Source organism: Lissotriton helveticus, chromosome 2_1 (assembly GCF_964261635.1).
Source record: "Lissotriton helveticus chromosome 2_1, aLisHel1.1, whole genome shotgun sequence".
NCBI lineage: Eukaryota > Metazoa > Chordata > Amphibia > Caudata > Salamandridae > Lissotriton > Lissotriton helveticus.
The window spans coordinates 2,713,929-2,737,601 of NC_136059.1; the positions used below are offsets into that span (position 1 = coordinate 2,713,929).

General features: G+C 50.0%; 1 protein-coding gene across 1 annotated transcript in view; it reads right to left on the reverse strand.

The window, feature by feature from the left end:
- The window catches only part of LOC144817649 (uncharacterized), a 317,824-nt gene extending 297,205 nt beyond the window's left edge, over positions 1 to 20,619 (reverse strand). Inside the window, 4 exon segments of the mRNA XM_078674369.1 lie at positions 2,219 to 2,486; positions 6,652 to 6,728; positions 6,831 to 6,884; positions 20,552 to 20,619. The gene's annotated coding sequence lies outside the window, so the exon portion shown is untranslated.
- Positions 20,620 to 23,673: the final 3,054 nt, after the last annotated feature.

Consider the following 23,673-nt stretch of genomic DNA (forward strand, 5'->3'; position numbering starts at 1 on the left):
CAAATGATTTCATCAGCTTCCTCTGGTGCATCTCAGCAGGGCACACAACGAGGCGCAAATGCCTGAAGGGTGGCATCCATGGAGAGTCAGCAAGTGGGCGGCACAGGGTGTCAGGATCAGCAGCATCGTGTGGATAGAATAGTTAGGACCCTAGTACTCTAGTCTTAAAATTACAATCCCACCACTACCACACATGCACCATAACTGATTCATGGTCTAGATTGTAATGCACTCCTGCAGCGTTCTCTGCATTCAAGCTCAGCACCAAGCATTCCTGAGCATCAAACGCCGCAGAGAGATGCCCACACACCCCTCTTCCCCACTGCATACAGTGATACCTGCAGACTGCCCTCTCTCGCCTGCTCAGAGCCCCTCCTGCACCCACAGTGACACCTGCAGACTGCCCTCTCCCGCCTGCTCAGAGCCCCTCTGCATACAGTGATACCTGCAGACTGCCCTCTCTCGCCTGCTCAGAGCCCCTCTGCATACAGTGATACCTGCAGACTGCCCTCTCTCGCCTGCTCAGAGCCCCTCTGCATACAGCGATACCTGCAGACTGCCCTCTCTCGCCTGCTCAGAGCCCCTCTGCATACAGTGATACCTGCAGACTGCCCTCTCTCGTCTGCTCAGAGCCCCTTTGCATACAGCGATACCTGCAGACTGCCCTCTCTCGTCTGCTCAGAGCCCCACAGTCCCTCTGCATACAGCGATACCTGCAGACTGCCCCCTCTCGCCTGCTCAGAGCCCCTCTGGATACAGTGATACCTGCAGACTGCCCTCTCTCGCCTGCTCAGAGCCCCTCTGCATACAGTGATACCTGCAGACTGCCCTCTCTCGCCTGCTCAGAGCCCCTCTGCATACAGTGATACCTGCAGACTGCCCTCTCTCGCCTGCTCAGAGCCCCTCTGCATACAGTGATACCTGCAGACTGCCCTCTCTCGCCTGCTCAGAGCCCCTCTGCATACAGTGATACCTGCAGACTGCCCTCTCTCGCCTGCTCAGAGCCCCTCTGCATACAGTGATACCTGCAGACTGCCCTCTCTCGCCTGCTCAGAGCCCCTCTGCATACAGTGATACCTGCAGACTGCCCTCTCTCGCCTGCTCAGAGCCCCTCTGCATACAGTGATACCTGCAGACTGCCCTCTCTCGCCTGCTCAGAGCCCCTCTGCATACAGTGATACCTGCAGACTGCCCTCTCTCGCCTGCTCAGAGCCCCTCTGCATACAGTGATACCTGCAGACTGCCCTCTCTCGCCTGCTCAGAGCCCCTCTGCATACAGTGATACCTGCAGACTGCCCTCTCTCGCCTGCTCAGAGCCCCTCTGCATACAGTGATACCTGCAGACTGCCCTCTCTCGTCTGCTCAGAGCTCCTCTGCATACAGTGATACCTGCAGACTGCCCTCTCCCGCCTGCTCAGAGCCCCAGAGCCCCTCTGCATACAGTGATGCCTGCAGACTGCCCTCTCCCGCCTGCACAGGGCTCCAGAGCCCCTCTGCATACAGTGATGCCTGCAGACTGCCCTCTCTCGTCTGCTCAGAGCCCCTCTGCATACAGTGATACCTGCAGACTGCCCTCTCTCGCCTGCTCAGAGCCCCTCTGCATACAGTGATACCTGCAGACTGCCCTCTCTCGCCTGCTCAGACCTCCAGAGTCCCTCTGCATACAGTGATACCTGCAGACTGCCCTCTCCCGCCTGCTCAGACCTCCAGAGTCCCTCTGCATACAGTGATACCTGCAGACTGCCCTCTCTCACCTGCTCAGAGCCCCTCTGCATACAGCGATACCTGCAGACTGCCCTCTCTCGTCTGCTCAGAGCCCCTGTGCATACAGTGATACCTGCAGACTGCCCTCTCCCGCCTGCTCAGAGCTCCAGTGTCCCTCTGCATACAGCGATACTTGCAGACTGCCCTCTCCCGCCTGCCCAGAGCCCCTCCTGCACCCACAGTGATTCCTGCAGACTGCCCTCTCTCGTCTGCTCAGAGCCCCTCTCGTCTGCTCAGAGCCCCTCTGCATACAGTGATACCTGCAGACTGCCCTCTCTCGCCTGCTCAGAGCCCCTCTGCATACAGCGATACCTCCAGACTGCCCTCTCTCGTCTGCTCAGAGCCCCTCTGCATACAGCGATACCTGCAGACTGCCCTCTCTCGCCCGCTCAGATCCCCACCTGCACCCACACTGATACCTGCAGGCTCTTCTCGTTCCCACGGCCATGCTCACCTGTGCAGTAATGCTGGATGTCCTATAGCGCTCTGCTGGTCTGAGGCGAGGGAGGGCACTCTCTTCCAACAGCGGATCTCCCAGCAGCACGCCTGCTCGACTCCACACTTCCCAGAGCCGCCAGTATCGGAGCACTGTCAGTACTTTGACATCTTGTCACCTGGGAGAAGCACAGCCCCGCTCGACTCCTCATACCTCCGCAGCCGGCATGATCCCTGCGCCTCAGGAGCCTCTGGTATGCGGACGGGGTCCCTTCTTTAGCATCCACCTGTGAAAACCAAAGCATGATTCAGATTCACTGCACTTTAGGGATGGTACATCGGTGTTAGCACTGGGTGTCCCTAGTTGGCAGAGGTAGGCACCTTGCCCAAGTAGGGACCCTTTCTTCTAGTCAAGATGAGTAAAGTACACACCTAAGTTTACCTGTGCTCACCTCTGGTAGCTTGACACACAGCAGTCAGGCTAAACTACAGAGGCAATGTGTAAAGCATTTGTATATAACCCACAGTGACAGTGAAAATACCACAAATGGACACCACACCAGTAAATAAAGTAGATTTATCTAAACCAAACAAGACTGAAAATCGACAAAAATCCAACATACAGATATCAAAACATGATTTTTAGAAGGTAAACACAGTTCTGTTCATAGGAAATTATGGATGAGTCACTCTTAGCACAAAGTGCATGGGATGCGTCAAAACTACAAGCAAAAACAGCTGCAGGGAAGGTGATGCGTCGGATCCTTGTTCTTCGGGAAGTGTCAGCTCATTACTGCCAAGCAGGGGAGGTGACGCGTTGGTCCTTACTGGAGAGGGGGGTGATGCATTGGTCCTTACTGGAGAGGGGGGTCATGCATTGGTCCTTACTGGAGAGGGGGGTCATGCATTGGTCCTTACTGTGCGGGGAGGTGATGCGTCAATTTCCTATTGCAGCCCCAGCATTGATTTGGCGCACAAGTGCGATGAATGGAAATCTGGATGCGTTGGAGGTGGATGCAGCGGTGGTCACACAGGCACTTCGTCGATTTCTTTGGCCACAGTTCCACGTTTTGACGATTCTTTTAGCCACACAGCAGGGCCTGCGTTGCGGTCACGGGATTCAGCATGCATTGGACTCAGCATGCATTGGTTCTTCAGGCCGCAGGCAGGTGATGTGTTGATTTCTTTGGCCGCACGAGAAAGTGTCCAAACTTTCTTCCGCACAGCTGTGCTGCGTTGAAATAAACAGCCGCTAACAGACAGAATTATTGATTTTCAGGCTCTCATAGCAGGTCAGAACTCCCAGCAGTGGAGTTCAGGGAAGCGGTTGGCAAGGCTTTGTGTCCCTGCGACTTCAGAATAGGAGGCAAGCACACACAAGCCCTTAGAGATCCTTCTCAAGCAGGTTTCACAACAAAGTCCAGTCTTTGTCCTCTCCTTGGGAGAAGCAGCAACTGCAGGCCAACCCAGCAAAGCAACACACAGCAAAGGGGCAGTACACCTCAACACTCTTCTTCCTTGGCAGAGGTCCCTCTTGATTCCAGAAGTGATCTAAAGTTCTGGGGTTTTAGGTCCATTACTTATCCCCCTTTTTCTCTTTGTTCTTTTTGTGGCAAGAGTCCCCGAGCCCAGTTGGAACCAGTTCTATCCTCCCCTGTGCAGCTTAACCGCAGGAGGTGGAAACAGCATTATCCAAAGGAGAGAGAGCCTATTCAGGTGCCATTAAAAATACTCCTACCACCACTCTAAATGCAGAAAGGTCTATTCAGCCTGGCTAGGAGTCACCCAGGCAGGAAGGACACATCTCCACTCCCCCTTGTGACTGTTTAGAGTGAATGCACATCGCCAGCTCCCGTCACTCCAACAGACGGTGAATACACAAACAGGCAGAGGCACACAGAATCGTAAAGCAAGAAAATGCCCACTTTCAAAAATAGGCATTTTCGAACACACAGTTAAAAACCACCCTTACTAAAAGGTGTGTTAATAAATTCTGAGTTCGGAGAGCCTAAACTCTATTACTCTGTCTGGTCCCAATGGGAAGTCACACTTGTAAAAATGTTACCAGCCAGCTTCCCATGTTAACTTATGGGACAGACAGCCTTTCAACAGTAAAAAAACAAAATGCACAGAATTTCACTATCAGGAGAAGTAACACACACCAGTACCCGTCCTATATGTCATATACACTGCAACCTGCCCATGGGAGAACCTTGGGCCGACCTTAGGGGTGTCTTACATATAAGGAAAGGTTAGGGCCTGGCAAGTGGGTGTACTTGCCAGGACGACATGGCAGTTAAAAATGTGTGCAGACTCTGCAGTGTAAGATCTGAAACACATATATTGCCCTTGTGCTTTGCTCAAGAACTGGCTATACTTAGCCTCTGCTACTCGGCACATGCTCAGAAGAGTCTGTAGCTGCCCATGCACCTGTTTATGTTTGTTACTGTCAGGATGTCTTTACTAAAGTCCGCAACTGTTGGCTCCTCCTTCTTTGTTGACTGTGCATTCTCTGTATGACCATCTATGTATGTAGCTCTTCCTATGTGTGCTTGAACCGCCTTCTTTTGAGCTCCCGTGTGGGTATAAAAGACCCATGGTTCTTCTACTCCTTGTGCTATTTCAAACACTCCCGAAGGGTGTTGTGTGAATGTGGTTCCACCTCATTTGGTTTAATAAATTATATCTTTGATATTTCAGTTTCCGTGCCAATGTCTATTTACTGGTCTGAGGACTTGCGTGCAGAGAAGGGCGAACCCCTAGCACTGGTAGGCCTTGCTGAGGTCTACTTCTACAACATGGTGCTGAGCTGCCCCCGTGATCGAACGGTAAGCCCCGCGTTCCGGAGTCAGCCACCCTGGCCGCTGCGCCACACCTCTCACAGTACAGTTTTACGAGCAACAACCAGGGAGGAAGGAGCTCAGAACTATTAGATTGTCTTGGTTTCACAGCCATCTCAGTCCCCAGCTATGACAAAAGTCGGTGAGCCTCATATTAACAAACTTAAGAGGCATGTTGCTGGTTTCCCGGAGGACCTATTGGACACGGGAAGAGGGAGGGATGAGTGGAGGTGGAACAGCTGAGCAAGCCTTGTGATTGGTATTGTCTGTTTTTCCAGAAACTATAGCAGGGGTGTGGAATTTAATAAAAACAGCTAATTGTCCATAGTACAGGATGCTTGGTAAATCTATGTGTCCCGTAAAAAATCCACTTGTCCCATTCATGAGGTGACAAATTATGGCAGCAATCTCATTATATAAAGGCTCGGATACATGCCAGCGCTCATATTGTAGTAGAATTTGAATATTGACAATTCCCTGATGTTGGTAGCTTTGGGGCTGGAAGTAGTGGGAAGCGATACTTCCAGGTTTGGAATGCCATTTTGAGTCTGTGCAAACCTACAACCCTGCATGTTCAAGGGTTTTCACCGTCTCTTTCTCTAATCTTCTCCTACACTGAAAAAAGGTTGAAAATTAACTCCAGACGAAGGCAGAAGTGAAACTTCAAGGGTGGGAATTAAGGGGTTGGAGGGAAGTGAACTTGCAAATGCTCAGCAGATTTTCACATGAGCAAATCCACATGTGCATATTGGCCCAAGCTAAAATGCAGTTCACAAACATTTTTGGGGAGTAAGATTTCCAGGCCTCCCTCTATAAATTCTTAGAATTCGTGAAAGTAGTAAATCTACACTAATGCAAGGACATATACCATGGGTGCACTTTTGTGACTTTCTTTTAGAATTGGACCCCTGATTAAGTCTGGCATTAACCAAGACAGTTTGTTTTTGTTTATTAAATTTATATCCATCTACATTCATATACACAGCTCCAGAGAATATGGCCCTGTAGTTCTAGGCAGAGTCATGCACCGTATTAGGCAGACTACTTCCTTCTGGTCGCAGCAACAGCAGGCCTTTTCCTCAGTCTTGAAATACAAGAATGGGTGGTGTAGGAAACTTGCCCATTCTACAGGGACACCCCTGGAAGTGTCACCTTACACTGGACGTTATCCTTTTGCTGGTGTATTGCTTCCACTCCCAGATAATGAAAAATACTACCATCCTGTCAGGACCCCAAGTCAAATTCTAGCATTGACCCGCATGGGGGGATGCAGAATCAGTGAACTACAGCCAAAAACGAATTCTTGGACCACATTAGTTTGATATCGATTTTCCAAGATGGCCGTCGATGTCGAACATCAAGTAGCGGTCTAGTCTTCCTGCTCGCAGCTGCCCGATGGTCTAGGTGAGGTGGGAGCACTGCGAGAAGTGCGCACTTCTCCTGAGATTCTACAGAGTAAGCAGCAAATTCGGCGACTCGAGTATTTTCTGTCAGGAAATTCGTAGTTTAGTCAAAAAGTGTATAAAAGGATAGAGTCTAGTTAGTTCCATGAGAAAACAGAGTTTGGAGGCAGCGAGAATATTTTCAAAGGTACCTTGAGGAATAAACTTACCGGAAACGACGCCAACAACACCACTCCTCACCGCGTAGCCATAGCCAGTCGAGACGTGGTGGGTCAGTCACGACCATCTGGGAGAAACAACGGCAGAAGAAACATTAAGCTAAGTGAATTAGAACGAATAAGAGTATTGAACTGACAAAACATTTACATGCATAAACAATAATATTTACCAGCAAAAGTAGAGTAGTAGCGTTCATCAAAATCCAGCCATTAAAAGTGATTATCTAGAAGCAAGAGAAAAGACAACAAGTTGTTAAAAGAGATTAAGTGAAGATACCATAGAATTAAATAGATTAAGATAAGGTTGGCAGGTTATTAATATTATTGTGTATTTCTAGAAGCAGAGCATATAGCTTTCAAGGCACAACTTAAGAATACTCAGGACGAAGGAAAAGGTTAACAGAAAAGACATCTAATTAGTGAAGTAAGTGAATAATAACAAGAAAAGAATACAAGGATAGTAGCAAATAAGAAGCTAGAAATAATAATCTCTCTTATGATTACAGGTACAACTAATTAGACAAAAGGTTAACTAGAAAAAAACAAGCAGAAGAGAGGCACAGTTCTTGAGAGTTCCTGGTAGGTGGTGTCATGACAGAAGATTTAAATGGACAGATATGTAGGAAAAGATAGAAGGAAGAGAGTATATTAATGGTGTATTCCTTCCTTAAGTTCAAAAGAGGATGAATAGAAATCAAGACGATTAAGAACCGGAGGAGCATCTCAGGACCAATCTCTTCTTGTTTGTTATTTTATCCATTCCCCTTCCCCCAAAGGAATGATTTAGAGGCTCAGAATCACTTGACCTCCGAACTATTCCTGAGAGGGTTTTGGGATCTAGCATCTCTGTTCCCGTGTAAGCTAAAGTCAAGAACCTCAAAAGGTAATTGGAAAAATTAAGTTCTGACAGAGTGAAGTGCCCACGTTGCACTCGACACCCAAACAGAGATGGCGGAGGGAATCAATTTACAGACGTTAGGGGCAGTATTAGATGCTATCCAGAAAGAACTGGTTGCAGTCCGAGAAGAGAATCAAAGTCTTAGGCAACAAGTAGTAAATTCAAGACAAGAAACGGCGGAATTAGCACAGCGAGTTAGACAACCATTAGGTTCTGGCAGAGATACTATAGATCCTACATTGGAAAATGCAAATAGAATGACCACAAAAGTAATTCACTCCTTGTCCCTAGTGATTCCCTTAGCTTACCCAGAGCGCTTCAGTGGAGATCCGCAAAAGGCGCAAATATTCATTACGCAATGTACCTTACATTTCATGTGCTGCCCTTCAATTTACCCTGACGCGCAATCCAAAGTGGCCTTTGTATTGTCATATTTGAGTGGGGATGCAGCGTCGTGGTCAATGCCCCTGGTTGCTAGAGATGATCCTTTGTTGCGAAATTATGAAGAATTTAAATAAGAATTTCTTTGGATATTTGATCGAAGAAGAATCTCTCAAGCAGTGGACAACAAACTACTTGACTTGCGTCAGGGAAACCGAGATTTACTGGGCTACTTGGCTCAGTTTAATAAACTTGTGGTAGAGACGGACTGGCCCGAGAGCAAGAGAGCGGCAGTTTTTTATCGCGGTTTAAGAGATGAGCTTAAGGATGTGTTAGTTCAAATACGGAATAGGCCGACGGAAATTTCAGCGTTGGTGGATCTAGTATTGGAGATTGACTTTCGTCAAGGTGAGAGAAAAGGAGAAAAGAGAAAAGATTTTCGATCTGTGGTTCCAAGATTCGATCGAGTTCGAACCGACAGTAATAGAAATACCGAAGGACAACAAGGAGTGGAGCCTATGCAAATTGGAACCGTAAGAGGTCCTTTATCAAAAGAAGAGAAAGAGAAAAGGAGGGCAAGCAATTTGTGCATGTACTGTGGCTCTGAAGGGCATTTTGTTAGAAATTGTCAGAAGAAACCGAAAACCATTTTCAAGCCAAAGGAAAACTAGTTGCACCACCTGTGGAAGGAGTTGAACAGGTGGGTGCGAATCAAAAGACAACTCCAGGGGAACATCAAGTGGCTAACACCTTTCAGTCATCAGCTCCTCATCTTATTTTGTCCATGGTAATTAAGTTCAGACACATCACCCTGACAGAAGTTTCTGTGATGGTAGACTCAGGAGCCACAGGAAACTTCTGTGATTTGAAATTCGCAGACAAGCTGGGAATACAAGCGATTCAGAAAACTAAAAGTGAACCAGTCCGAGCCGTTGATGGGACAAATCTCTCTTCCGGACCCATCGTGAGTAATACGGAATGAATACAACTAATTTCTAACGATGGACACGAGGAGAAAATTCAATTCAATTTAATAGATGCTCCTCAATTTCAGCTAATAGTGGGGCTTCCTTGACTTACTGAACACAACCCAATGATTAATTGGGGCACAAGAACAATTATGATGGATTCCGATTATTGTCAAGAGAATTGTTTTGGAGATAAGGAAAAGATTCGAGAGCCTAATCCAGAGCATTCCTTGTGTTCAGTAGAAGTCTCAGTGTGTGTCATTAATGCACCATAAATACCCGATGATTATAAGGAATTTGAAGATGTATTCAATGAAAAAGAAGCTGAGCAACTTCCCCCTCATCGTGTATACGATTGTAAAATCGACATAGAACCAGGTTCGAATTTACCGTGCAGCCGAGTGTACGCGTTAACAGAAAAAGAGCATCATCACCTAAAGGAGTATCTGGATAAATACTTAGCCAATGGTTTCATTAGGCCTTCGCAATCTCCAGTATCCTCGCATCTATTTTTCGTGCCTAAGAAGGAAGGGGACTTGAGAACTTGCATACACTACCGAGCCATCACCAAAAGAATTTGGTATCCCTTACCTCTCATATCAGTCCTTGTTGGACTTTGCCCTTCTGGCAGGTTCACCCCTAAACTTTTTGCTTTTAATGGTGACCTGGTGATGGTGATTTTTGGGTTCTGCACACTTTCACTATGTCCCAGTGGAAAGTGCGTGCGCACTTTGAGTGCATGTGGTGAGATAGAACTGCCCTCCCATAGGAATGCATGGGGAATGTATGTGTCCCTGGTAGTTCCTGATGCGTGGGGTGTACAGGCTCGAGTCTGGTATGTGCGAACTTGTGAGAGTGAATGCTGTGCAATGGTATGTGCGGCTTGTATGTGTCTAGTGGGGAAGTGCCACTTCTAGACATGGCTGTACATGTGCTGTGAGGGTGCTGGAGTGTGATTGGCTGGAGCTGGCTGGGATGCCAGGCTCCAGGATGTCTGGATGGGTCTGCCCAGTGGTGAGTGCTGAGGTCAGCATGCTGATGTGAGGGGAGGGCTGCACCTGGTTCCTGATGGGGCTGGGCTTCCCCCACACAATGCTGGCTCCTCCCCCTGTGGTGCGTCTAACGACCCTAGCCTCCCTAGTGAATGAAAGGGGTGGTTGAGCAATGAAAGGTGCTACAAAACCAGCTGCGACTGGTTTCTCCCCCACCCTGCACCTACAGACAAAGGTTTTCATAGTATAAAAATGGGGCTGTGTCCCCACAGAAGTTGTTCTTTCCAGATCCTACTTGAGGGGGCTGCTGCTGGTGCCAGGAGGAACCGCCACTTGGACTGCCTCCCTGCCTGGAGGGCCAGTGAGCTGGCCCCTGGCCCAGCCTTGCCCCCCCCCCCCCCTGCCTTGCTACATCCCTGGAGGACTTTTGCTGGGCTTGTTGGCCCCTAGCGCCTGGGAGCGCTTTATTTGGGCCTCTAGCGCTTGAGAGCGCTTTATTTTGTCCTAGCGCCGGAAGCGCTGTATTTTGTGCCCACAAGCGCCTGTGAGCGCTTTAATTGTGCCCTAGCGCAGGGAGCGCGTTATTTTGCACCGATAGCGCTTAGGAGCGCTTTATTGCCCACCAGCGCTGGGGAGCTCTTTCCCTCCTAAGCGAGTGCCACCTCGCAGATTTGCGTTTATTTAACTCGAGGGAGCCCACCCCTCGGTTGATTGTTCCCCCAGCCTACGAGTGCCTGAAACGGGCCGCCGCGCTGCCCGCGACGACCCGGGGCTCCCGAGAGCGAGGGAGAGCCCCAGAGCACAGCGTAGGAGCCGGGAAACCCAAGCGGAGGCCCCAGCAAGAGAGCCGGTGAGTGGGGGACAAGAGAACGAGTGAAGGGAGGAGGGCGTCGGGACAGGCTGTTGGTGCCCGCCCTCTCCCCTCCAGGACTACGGCCACATTTTGTGTTGAGAGCCTGGATAGGCTCTTGGGGGCATTTTTAATTGTTTCTGAGTCCCCCGAAAGGGACTCCAACGACGCCCGCATTCCTGTAATTGGAGCCCCGAGGCTCCTGGGGGCAATTGGTGCATTTCTTCGAGCCCCGAGAGGCTCCGGGCATTTCTGCTTTCGAGCCCACGAGGCTCCCCGCAAGTGTGTTTTGAGCCCTGAGAGGCTCTTGGCCCCCAGTTGTTCTTTAAGCCCTGAGAGAGGCTCACGGTGCCAGCTTCTGTTCCTCAAGCCCTGAGAGGGGCTCACGGCGCCACAGTGGTTTTGCGAGCCCGAGAGGCTCAAGGCGCCCTAAGTGTTCCTGGGTCCCCCGTGAGGGACCCCGCCGCCCAGTGAGGCTGCATCTGTGTTTTGAGAGCCCAGAGAGGCTCTAGGGGGCATTTCTTGTGGCCAGAGCCTGCGAGGCTCCAGCGTTGGTCCTCCCCATTGTCTGCACCAGTTGCCCAGCACTTTGTGGGCAACTGCTACGTTTAGGCCCCTAACTTTGGGACACAGGGCGTCCTAGCCCCAACAAGGCCAGTTGGCCTAGGGACAGTCACAGGTTGTGACTAATGTGATTTTGGCGCAATTGTGTTCTTTGATACACCTCTGAATGTTTTAAGGCATCATGCGTTCTCCTGTGCTGCACCTCTGAATGTGTTTTTATGTGTCATGTGCCTTGTTCTTACACCTCTGAATGTGTTGTTGATACATCATGTGTTTTCCTTCCTTACACCGCTGAATGCACGTTTATGCATCATGTGTCATGTGCTTATACCCCTACAGGTATTGTGATACTTAGGTGGTTGTTCTGCTAGTACAGGTGGTGCTAGTGAGGTCCTGGTTGTGAGAAGTTGGCCTGATATATAATGTTCGCTATTCTAGTGAGCACTTTGTATCAGTCCAAACAACCCTTATTGATGTCTGGTTGTAAGTCAACCTGATAGACCAGCTATCCTAGTAGCATGGACACGTGCAGTCTTTAGGCTAAACTCTAGAGGGCGTTTAAGCCAGCTGTTTTACCATCACATTTACCCCTTGAACACCAAGTGAAAGGACACCACACAAGTGTTATGAAAAATAAAGTATATTTATTTATAACAAGACTACCCTGGTTCTTTATGAGACAGGGAGCTAAGCACACAACAAAACTCTTACGAAAATACTGAAAGTCGCACAATTTACACAAATGCCCGAGGGGCACGAAAAACCATATACTACAAAAGTGGAATGCGAAATTACTAGCAGGTAAGTACTACTCTCATAGGCTTTGGGATCGCTAGGACTGGACTACTGAACCTTTAGATTACTAGCAGGAGGCCTAGGGGCGTCGTGTGCAGAGGGGGAACTCTCACGCGGGATGCGGAACAAAGTCTATGGATCCTAGTAAATGCAAAGTTAGTGTTCTCGGACGAATCCGACTAGATAGAGCTGAAACGAAAAAGGATCTGGACACTTAGATAGTTAAGCTATGCTGGAGCACCGAAATGCTTAGGTTACCTAGCCCAGGGGCTGCGGCTGCATAGGTCTGAAAAGACGTCGGGATTCCTTGTTGCAGTCTATGGAGCCTGAAAGAAGAAGTTGCTGGCAGGCGACCAGTGATGAAGTTTGTGGTGATCCAAGCCTGGATCGATGAAGATGGATACCTGTAAGCAGAGGGGACCAAGTTCTGAATCACTAGCCAGTGATTAGATGGGCACCAGGATGGCACCGGGCGAAGTCACCTCGACCAGGTGAGTGGGCGACGCTGGGCTCTGCAGTCTCTCGGACCAGGAGGCGTTGTCGGCGACCAGGATGGAGGTACGAGCTGTCCCACGGTGGTATCTGCTGTCGACGTCGCTGGACCCAGGATTGGGGCAACAACTCTTGGCAAATGCAAGCCCACGCGGTGGACTTAAAATGGCGTCTGGAGTGGACCAGGAGGGTCCGGGGGGCTTCTCTGTTGGAGGGAAGCAAGGGCCAGTCTGGAGCAACCAGACCAGCGGTGTTGTCGTCGTAGTTCGTCGTCAGAAGGGCCACTAGCCAACAGGGAAGTGACCTGGACAACGCGGTGAGCAGCAAAGAGCAGAAGGGCCCCATGCAGATCTCGTGGATGCAAGGGGGCTGTACTTCGGTGCTGGAGCTGCTCAGGGTTGGGGCTTCTCGGACCCCAAAGCACTTAGGCGAGGTTCACTCGGTGGTCGTGCAGTCTTGAAGATGGCCGGTCCCTCGAGGTCTCGTCACACCCACGAATCTCAGGTGGGCTGATGATGCAGGTAGAGGTCAGAGGTGCCAGGGAAGCCGGTTCTAGTCGAGCTGGGCAGTCTTGATCCGGAGGAGAGACTTACAGCAAACCGCGATGCTTGGATGGTGCCTGCTGCTGCAGGGTGACTACTCCTTAGTCACAAGGGAGAAATCTTGAGAAGAGTCTTGAGTTCCTTTCGTGGAAAGTATGTTCAGGATTCAAAGATGATCTGATTTGGAAGGGGGCCTGCTCCTACCTTTATCCTGAGAAAGGGGGCTGGCACGCGACTAAGTCCTGCCCTATGGGTGGGACTAGGAGGGTGGTGGTTACACCCCTCTCCTTTGCCGGGCTTTTCCCCAGATCAGGGGCTGGGGTGCCCCTGGAACTGGTTCAAGCCGGCCTATGCATAGTGAGCACCGGGGTGCCACTTGCAGTCACCTTCCTCTAAAGCCCTGCCTACCTGGGATACACAAAATCCTGTCTGGGATGGTGCTGGCACCGCCCCTGACAGGAAACCCTTTGTCCAGGCCTCCGTTGCTGGAAGGACTCTCAGCAGCAGGAGGGCAGACTTGTGTCTCGGTGGCAGCATCCATTTTGTGGAGCTGAGGCTTGAGTTAACTTTAACCGGGGTTCACAGTTACATACATGTCGTGTCCCTCTAGAAGGGTGGAATGCTAACCCCGTCGCCAGAATTGGCGAGGGGTTAGTATTCCAATTCGTATGACACCTTACTCGACATGTTTTGATAAAGCGATACCAGAGTTGGCATATAACCGCGAGGATTATAATGCACTTAAGAGTATATGGTATGCGTTATCATGGAACAGCTATTAGGACTTGGTTCCGCAAGCTGCAAACGGGCTCAGCTCATGCCAGAGCACCAATTCACATTATTCCAAGCACTCTGCCTTCAGGATTGTTAAGGCCTGCTATAGGAGTGACTGATAGGAATACATGTGTCCATTTTAGGGTTAGATATAGGTATATCTAAAGCAAAGGGTGATTACACCACCTTGCCCCAGCTGCCGTGCAGCCAGTTGTGTCAGATTAGTTAGTCAGCCCAGGGGTGGCATAATACATGCTGCAGCCCCTGGGAGACTTCTGGGTGCACCTCAGCCCTGGGTACAGGGACTTGGAGAGGGCCCAGTGCCAATTCAGTACCTGGGTACAATTTGGAATAGAGAGAACAGCTAGGCTGTGGGTCTGATTAGCAGGCCCACAGCCAGGGAAAGTCGTAAACCAGTGAAGCAAAAAGCAAAAATCTGGGTGATCATAGGATTGCAGACCCTACTCGCCTACACTGGTTACCAGTGGTTACTGGTTGTGTGCTATAGTAATTTTATATTTTACATTCTATGTGCTATGTTCTAAAAGTATTACTTCTAAAAGTGCTGATTCCTGACAGTGGTCCAGGTGGCCCTGTCTTGTACATATCCCCTGTAAAGTGTGTGTTTTATCTAATGTGTTTTGGTGTAATACAAAGGCTATTTTTATACATAACCTTGTGTGGAGTTTCCTTTGTGGTGGGCCTTGGGTGTTGCTGCTGGGGTGCGTGCGCAAATACTTAACTCACATCGCCTCCAAGTTTAGCCTTGCTGCTCGCGCCACGTTACCTAGAGGGTGAGCAGGGGTTATCTTGGCGTGTAACTCCCTTGCCCCGACGTGGAAGTGGTGGTCTATAACTGACTTTGGCGCAAGCCTGGCCAGCCAGGGATCCCATTTTTAACAGTCCTCCTGGATCAAGTGAAAGGGGCGCAAATTTACACCAAGTTGGATTTGAAAGGGGCCTACCACCTGGTACGGATCCGTGAAGGTGATGAGTGGAAGACAGCTTTCAGAATGAGGTTTGGGTTATACGAGTACCAAGTCATGCCTTACGGTCTATGTAACGCTCCCACTGCTTTCCAGCACTTCATCAATGATGTTTTAAAAGATTTTATTGATCAATGTGCAATTGTGCACATAGATGACATACTAATCTATTCTTCAGATCAGAGTAAACATCAAGAGCAAGTCACAGGAGTCCTGCAGAAACTAAGAGAGAATCAACTGTTTGTGAAGCTGGAAAAGTGCGCCTTCAACGTTACTCAAGTGGAGTTCTTGGGATTTGTCCTCTCACCAACCGGTATACTGATGGATAAGAGAAAAATCGAAGCACTGGTAAATTGGAAGTCTCCTACTAGCGTGAAGGAAATTCAAGGCTTCATAGGATTTGCAAACTTTTATCGAAGATTCATTAGTGAGTTCTCACGGAAAATTCTCCCTCTCACATGACTGTTAAGGAAAGGAATTAGATTTGAATGGTCAATGGTCAGTGGAGTCTGAAGAGGCCTTTAAGTCTTTAAAAAAAGACTTCACCACAGCACCTATCCTCCAACATGCCGATCCTGCGGAACCATTTTATGTGGAGACCGATGCTTCGGATCAGGCAGTCGGGGGAGTTTTATCTCAACGAAACAAGGTGACTGGCCAACTACATCCTGTAGCTTATCGATCACGGAAACTGAATCCAGCTGAAATTAATTACACTATTACTGAAAAAGAATTGTTGGCAATAAAGGACGCATTCAAAGAGTGTCGACACTACCTTATGGGAGCCCGGCACCAAGTAACAGTATTTATAGATCATCGCAACTTAAAGTTCCTAAAAATAGCCAGAACACTTACACCAAGACAGCTAAGGTGGTCCTTGTACTTTGCCGATTACGACTTCGTCATCACCTATCGACCGGGAGCACAAAATGGAAAGGCTGATGCGTTGTCCTGAATTGACGCAGAAAATCAAAGGATCAAAACGGAAAATCAGACTATTATACCTGGTACAAAGATCATAGGTGTAACAAGTTCCATCAAGTTGGAAGAACATGTTGCTGAAGCTATGAGTCCAGAGGACATGCAAGAATGGGCAAAAGAAGGAATAGGAAGAAAAATCATCCATGATTTACCCTGTGTTAAAGAGGCCTTATATCTACCTACCAAAGTGTTAGCCATGCTTGAATGTCATGACGGGGTGTTAGCGGGACACAAAGGAGAAGCAAAAACTGAAGACATCCTCAAGAGACACTACTGGTGGCCACAAATGACCAAGGATATAGAACAATACGTAAAGTCCTGTGAAACCTGTGCTTAGGGATAATCGGAACGGCAGGCTAAGAAAGGGTTACTCCAACCACTACCCACACCACCCTACCCCTGGCACACAGTAACTTTAGATGTCATTGTAGATTTACCCCTTAGTCAGGGTTTCAATACCATTTTAGTAGTGGTGGACGCTCTGTCCAAGATGGCTCATTTCACGGCACTGAAAGGTGTACCTACAGCTAAAGAATTAGCAATGATTTTCAGCACACAAATAGTCAAGATACATGGAATCCCTAAGGTGGTTATTTCAGATAGAGGACCCAATTTATATCTCGTTTCTAGAAGGCTTTTATGGAAGGTCTAGGTACAGAGGTTAGGTTCTCTACCAGTTACCACCCAGAAACAGATGGGCAGACAGAAAGGGTAAACCAGGAGTTAGAACAGTACCTGAGGCTATTTCTTTTAAAGCAAGATGGAAATTGGTCAGATTATCTGTGGACCACAGAGTTCGCTCACAATAATGCGAAGAATGTCTCTACTGGTTATTCTCCATTTTACATGAACTATGGAAGACATCCTAATCTGACAATAAAACAAATAGATCAGGCAGTTCCAGCAGTCAAGGAGGTAGTTTCTCATTTAGAGCAAGTCCATCAAAGCGCAATTAAGAATCTAGAATTGGCAAAAAGAAAATATAAGGGCTATGCAGACAGGAAAAGACATGAGGGACCTCCCCTAGAAAAAGGTGATCATGTTTGGTTAAGCACAAAAAACCTTAGGTTAAAAGGCAATAAGAAATTCCAACCTAGGTTCATTGGACCATATCAAATTGGAGGAAAAGATGTCTCAAGTCACTTATCGATTAAAACTACCTGGAAAATTGAGAATTCATCCAGTCTTCCACGTTTCCTTGCTGAAGAAGACACCTGTAAACGTGCGAAGAATCATGCCCCTAAAACCAATTCACTTGGAAGGTGGCACAGAGTTTGAAGTCAAAGAGATTTTAGATTCCAAGAAATCTAAAGGAAAACTGTACTATCTAATAGACTGGAAAGGTTACGGTCCAGAGGAAAGATCTTGGGAATTAGATACTGATGTTCCTGCTCCAAACTTGGTAAGGTCGTTTCATCAGCGGTTTCCTACAAAGCAGAGAACGGCAGGACCTCCCTTGTTGGGGGGTACTATCAGGACCCCAACTCAAATTCTAGCATTGACCCGCATGGGAGGATGCAGAATCTGTGAAATACAGCCAAATTCTTTGACCCGTGTAAGCTAAAGTCAAGAACCTCAAAAGGTAATTAGAAAAATTAAGTTCTGACACCTCCTACACGGAAGCTTAAATAAGACGAAGCAATAAAAACAACACACCACCACCTGAAAGGAACTTCACTTCTATAAAATAAAAAACATCAAAGACTATTTTCAGAATAAGGCATTGGGTTTTATTTGTGCAATACTCTCTAACAAAAAGGCGTTCCCAGATGTCAAACGAACAACATTCAAATGTATATAGAGATATATATATGTGCAAGCAATCAAATGCAACTGTTAAAATGCATGGATAATAACATGAAATGAAGTACAAGCAGATAATACCCCACGTCCTGCAAGAAATCAGAAAGATATATACACTAAACACATCAGATTATTACAACCACTGGAGGCTTGGATGTGCACACTGACACACTCACACAGCACAAGGTCAATACTCAAAAACAAAACACCTCACCGATCGTTCGCTCGACATCCTTGCCAACTCATGCTGGAGGAGCCCTTTGACAGCCCAGGCAGGATTGTTGATCGGGACCCAAGTTCCCTTGTGACAACACGTCTGCCCCACAAGCGAGCTCTCGTCTGGGTGCCAAGTTCCCCAGCCTTTAATACCTTTATCCAACCTGAGGCAAAGGCTCTAGAAACCTCATCTCCTATCTTCTGTTATGAAAAACCAAGCTGACCGAACTGGTGTGTGTCAAGGTCAAGACACAATCTGTCCAGGCCCCTGTATTTTGACTCGGTGACAGAGCTATACACTCCGCACATTTCTCTGGCAACAACAATCTCTGCTCTGAAAGGTACCAAGCACACTTCCCACACATTATCCCAGCGAAGCTTGCGAAAGCCTAAAACAACCTTGAACGTGAATAGCCTTAACAACTTGAGTAATCCGGGAACCTGCCTGTGTGTGCAAAAGCTCAGGCTAGCTGACAAGATTGAAGATGACATGAGGGCATGTTATAGCCAATAGTAAGGACTTCATAATACTTCCCAATGTACAACACAATGCACATTCGTGCACCACTACCTATAGTATCACACACTTCATCTCCCAATGTACAACATAATGCACAATTGAGCACCACTGTATATAACATTGCACTCGGAGACCAAGAAGTACAATTATTCATAAATTTTCCTTTATTCGGTTTTCATGAAGATACAAAAACCATAAAAGTACACTTTTTGATAAAAACAATAAAATTGGTTAAAAATGTATCACCTACAAATAATAAGTTTAAATACATGATTTGGGGTGCATAAAAGGACAATAACTGTGTTCTTACGCAGAATATACAACACCAGTCCTATTGTAAATTAATTCTGTGTCTAGTGCAGAACTTCAAAAATTGGGCTATATTTTTTGCAAAGCACTCTGCCTCCAAAAAACTGTAATGCAAGGAATGCTGTCCTGCGCCTCTCTCCCCCACTGTCCTGCACCTCTCTCCCCTCCACTGTCCTGCACCTCCCTCCCCCCCACTGTCCTGCACCTCCCTCCCCCCACTGTCCTGCACCTCCCTCCCCCCACTGTCCTGCACCTCCCTCCCCCCCACTGCCCTGCACCTCTCCCCCACTGTCCTGCACCTCCCTCCCCCCCACTGTCCTGCACCTCCCTCCCCCCCACTGTCCTGCACCTCTCCCCCCACTGCCCTGCACCTCCCTCCCCCCACTGTCCTGCACCTCCCTCCCCCCACTGTCCTGCACCTCCCTCCCGCCCACTGTCCTGCACCTCTCCCCCCACTGTCCTGCACCTCCCTCCCCCCACTGTCCTGCACCTCCCTCCCGCCCACTGTCCTGCACCTCTCCCCCCACTGTCCTGCACCTCCCTCCCGCCCACTGTCCTGCACCTCTCCCCCCACTGTCCTGCACCTCCCTCCCCGCACTGTCCTGCACCTCCCTCCCCCCCCACTGTCCTGCACCTCTCCCCCCCCACTGTCCTGCACCTTTCCCCCCCCCACTGTCCTGCACCTCTCCCTCCCCCCCCACTGTCCTGCACCTCCCTCCCCCCCCACTGTCCTGCACCTCTCCCCCCCCACTGTCCTGCACCTCTCCCTCCCCCCCCCACTGTCCTGCACCTCTCCCCCCCCACTGTCCTGCACCTCTCCCTCCCCCCCCACTGTCCTGCACCTCCCTCCCCCCCACTGTCCTGCACCTCCCTCCCCCCCACTGTCCTGCACCTCTCCCCCCCCCACTGTCCTGCACCTTTCCCCCCCCACTGTCCTGCACCTCCCTCCCCCCCACTGTCCTGCACCTTTCCCTCCCCCCCACTGTCCTGCACCTCTCCCCCCCCACTGTCCTGCACCTTTCCCCCCCACTGTCCTGCACCTCCCTCCCCCCACTGTCCTGCACCTCCCTCCCCCCCACTGTCCTGCACCTCCCTCCCCCCCACTGTCCTGCACCTTTCCCTCCCCCCCCACTGTCCTGCACCTCTCCCCCCCCACTGTCCTGCACCTTTCCCCCCCCACTGTCCTGCACCTCCCTCCCCCCCACTGTCCTGCACCTTTCCCTCCCCCCCACTGTCCTGCACCTCTCCCCCCCCACTGTCCTGCACCTTTCCCCCCCCACTGTCCTGCACCTCCCTCCCCCCCACTGTCCTGCACCTCCCTCCCCCCCACTGTCCTGCACTTCTCCCCCCCCACTGTCCTGCACCTCCCCCCCCCACTGTCCTGCACCTCCCCCCCCCCACTGTCCTGCACCTCCCTCCCCCCCACTGTCCTGCACCTCCCTCCCCCCACTGTCCTGCACCTTTCCCCCCCCACTGTCCTGCACCTCTCCCTCCCCCCCCACTGTCCTGCACCTCCCTCCCCCCCCCCACTGTCCTGCACCTCTCCCCCCCCACTGTCCTGCACCTCTCCCTCCCCCCCCACTGTCCTGCACCTCCCTCCCCCCCCACTGTCCTGCACCTCCCTCCCCCCCCCACTGTCCTGCACCTCCCCCCCCCCACTGTCCTGCACCTCCCTCCCCCCCCCACTGTCCTGCACCTCCCCCCCCCCACTGTCCTGCACCTCCCCCCCCCCACTGTCCTGCACCTCTCCCTCCCCCCCCCCCCTGTCCTGCACCTCTCTCTCCCCCCTCCCCCCCGGGTCCTGCCCCGCGCGCGCTCACCTGCTCTCTGCCTCACTCGGGTATGGATGGCCGCCATCTTGCATGAGGGGATCAGACGCCAACCGTTGTCTTCCGAGGACGTCCGCCATCTTGGATAAGAGCACCGTTGTCTTCCGAAGACGTGCGCCATCTTGGAAAAGGGCACCGTTGTCTTTCGAGGACGTCCGCCATCTTGGATAAGAGCACCGTTGTCTTCCGAGGACGTGCGCCATCTTGGAAAAGGGCACCGTTGTCTTTCGAGGACGTCCGCCATCTTGGATAAGGGCATTGTTGTCTTCCGAAGACGGGCGACATCTTGGATAAGGGCGCCCGATGCCCATTCTACGGCTGCCACTGGACTCCGTTCAAGCAGCACGCACTCTTCCTCTTAGGCACGGGGCATTCTGGGAATTGTAGTTTTGGTTTAGTTCCCCTCTTCTTTCCAATCCATTTCCATTGTTTTTTCTTTTTTTAAACGAGAGGCAGCTACATACAAATTAGCCTAATGCCCATTTATTGTACAAATCATTGAAAACCAAATTTTCTGATTTAAATGTGGAAGCACAAATACAACATCTTAATTTTAGTATTTAAATGAACCGGCTGCCCTAGGGGTGAGGGGGGCCTACCTGCCCTGCCCCAGGGGTGAGGGGGGCCTACCTGCCCTGCCCCAGGGGTGAGGGGGGCCTACCTGCCCTGCCCCAGGGGTGAGGAGGGCCTGCCCTGCCCCAGTGGTGAGGGGGGCCTGGCTGCCCTGCCCCAGGGGTGAGGGGGGGCCTGCCTGCCCCAGGGGTGAGGGGGGCTGCCCTGCCCCAGTGGTGAGGGGGGCCTGGCAGGTTTTCTCCTAAGCCTGTGTTTCCCCCCCACCAGTGTGTATTTTACACGGTAGATAAAAGACGGAAACGTGTTTTGAACTGCCTTCGTGAACCCTGGCTGATCATTAAAGTAACCAATGACAGAGAGGCCTCATTAACAAGCGTTTACAATGCAATAGGTCTCGCAATGACATTATTTTGAGCTATTGACAATGTAAATGGCATTGCCTTTTATTTATGTTTTTAAGACGAAAACATAAATAAAAGGCATTGTCATGACAATAGCTCAAACTCGCGTAAATGTGAGACCAATTGCATTGCAAATGCTTGTTACACTTGCTAACACGGTCTGTGCACAGGTTTCACCTCATTAGTACCAATTAATCACCCAAATATTGTAAAAAGCAACGGAAAGGTGACCAGGTAACCTTTGCCAAGGGCCTTCCACTACACACCAACACATGTCGCTGTGAGTTAGCAATCGTTGAACCGTTTGAGCTAGAAACCATTATTCGGTATTAGAATCGACATAGTATGGAGCAGATGATGGGTGATCTGGCAAATGCAGCAAATCAAATTAAATAATGCAAACAACGCAGTGGCCTCACAAACGCATCATTCTAGTGGTCCTGACTATGGGACATGTAGTTTACCCTTCCGGTTCAATGCAGAGTGCGGTTAGCGTGCAGAGCTAGGGCTGGGGGGCAGTGTGTCGATTCCTCCACCACCGACCTGGGCCCCACAGCACTGGAGACTGACAACCCCTTGTGCCCTGGGGTTGGAGTATTGACCACTTATTCCACTTAGCTAGTTCGACCTTCAAGGGAAGAGTTGACTGATGGTTGAGGGGGGCTTCAAGACACCCCCTAGCAAAAGGAATAAGCTGCCTAGAAGAAGTGCATAGCAAGGAGCTAAGGCAGGAAGAACTGGAAGCTGCCCCCCTGAACCCCTAGGAAGAGCATAGATTGGGCATAGGAGGCCTTGCTTGATCGGTGAGTTATGGGGGTGCTAACCTCAGATTTCCCAACAATCACATTGGTGTAAGTACATTATATGATAAGGAGGGCATGAGGGGGGCTTAAGGAGCAGGGAAGGGAGAGGAGGAGTTTGGATTGTTAGGGGTACTTAATGCTCAATATTTGGCAAAATAAAGATTCGAAAGACTTTCAAAACAGAAACTAGTCTTTGTATGTCGTATTAGTGGAGAAGTGTGGCTCAATGGTTAGAGCGGCAGACCCTGATGCAGAGGTCTAGCTCGGGACCAGGGTTCAATTCCCGCCTCGGCAGGTCTTTGGCTCAAAAATTCCACGGACCTGATAATTCTCGCCTCGGTGCCTATTCCAATCATGGAGTCCCACTCTGCAACTCTGGGCAATAGCTTGCTTAATCTCCACAACGGCCTCAACAGCGCTAAGGATGCCTGGCCTCCACCTTGGGGGTGCCCCGGAGTGGACACCTCACAGGGAAAGCCAGGATGGGTTCCATAGCGGTATCAATACAAGTGCCTTGAGACCCTTGCGGGCGAGTAGTGCGCTATACAAGTATCAATTTACATTTAATTTGAGGAGCGCACTAATCACTGAGGGGGTATCCATGTGCTTGCGCACGTTTGTGGTCCTTAAGGCGCTTATACGAAGAGCCAGGTCTTCCGCACTCAAGAATGCTCTGATGTGTTGAGGGAGGCGGTAATCTGTCGATGGAAGAGAATGAGCGACCACCAGTTCTTTTGTGGATGCGGCAAATGTGTGAGAGTGAGGCAGAGTGGAGGTGTTTGGTGGTTGGTGAAAGTGTATGCAGCTGTTCAGGTATCTGGTCCTGTGATGTGTAGGCCTCTGTATGTGTGCGTGGGAAGTTTGAATTGGTTGTGCATGTGAGTGGGGAGCCAGTGAAGCTTCTTGAGGTGCGGTGTGATGTGCGTGCGCCATGGGAAGTCGAGCATGAGTCTTGCTGCGGTCTTCTGGATGGCCTGGAGTGTGTAGGAGTTATTTGGAAATTATGGTGTCGATAGTGGCCGTGGTCACTGTGGGGCGCAAAGATGAGAAAGTAGATTCCGATTCCTCCCCTCTATCTTTCAGTTGTTTATGGTCCTCCCTTAAAAGGTCTACATTGAGCGAATCGTTTTTAGGGCCCAACGTAGTTTTAATGTCCAATATTGCTGCCACCAGTTTGTCGAACTGGTGTGATTGGACGCCCCCTTTGCCATGCCCCCCTCTGCCCCACCGGGGTATAAAAATTGGACATTGTCAAGAACGTGCAGCGGACGCGCGCAGCGCATGCGCCGGCGGCGTGCCATGCGCGCCAAAGGCAAGCCCATCTGTGCCCGTCCGC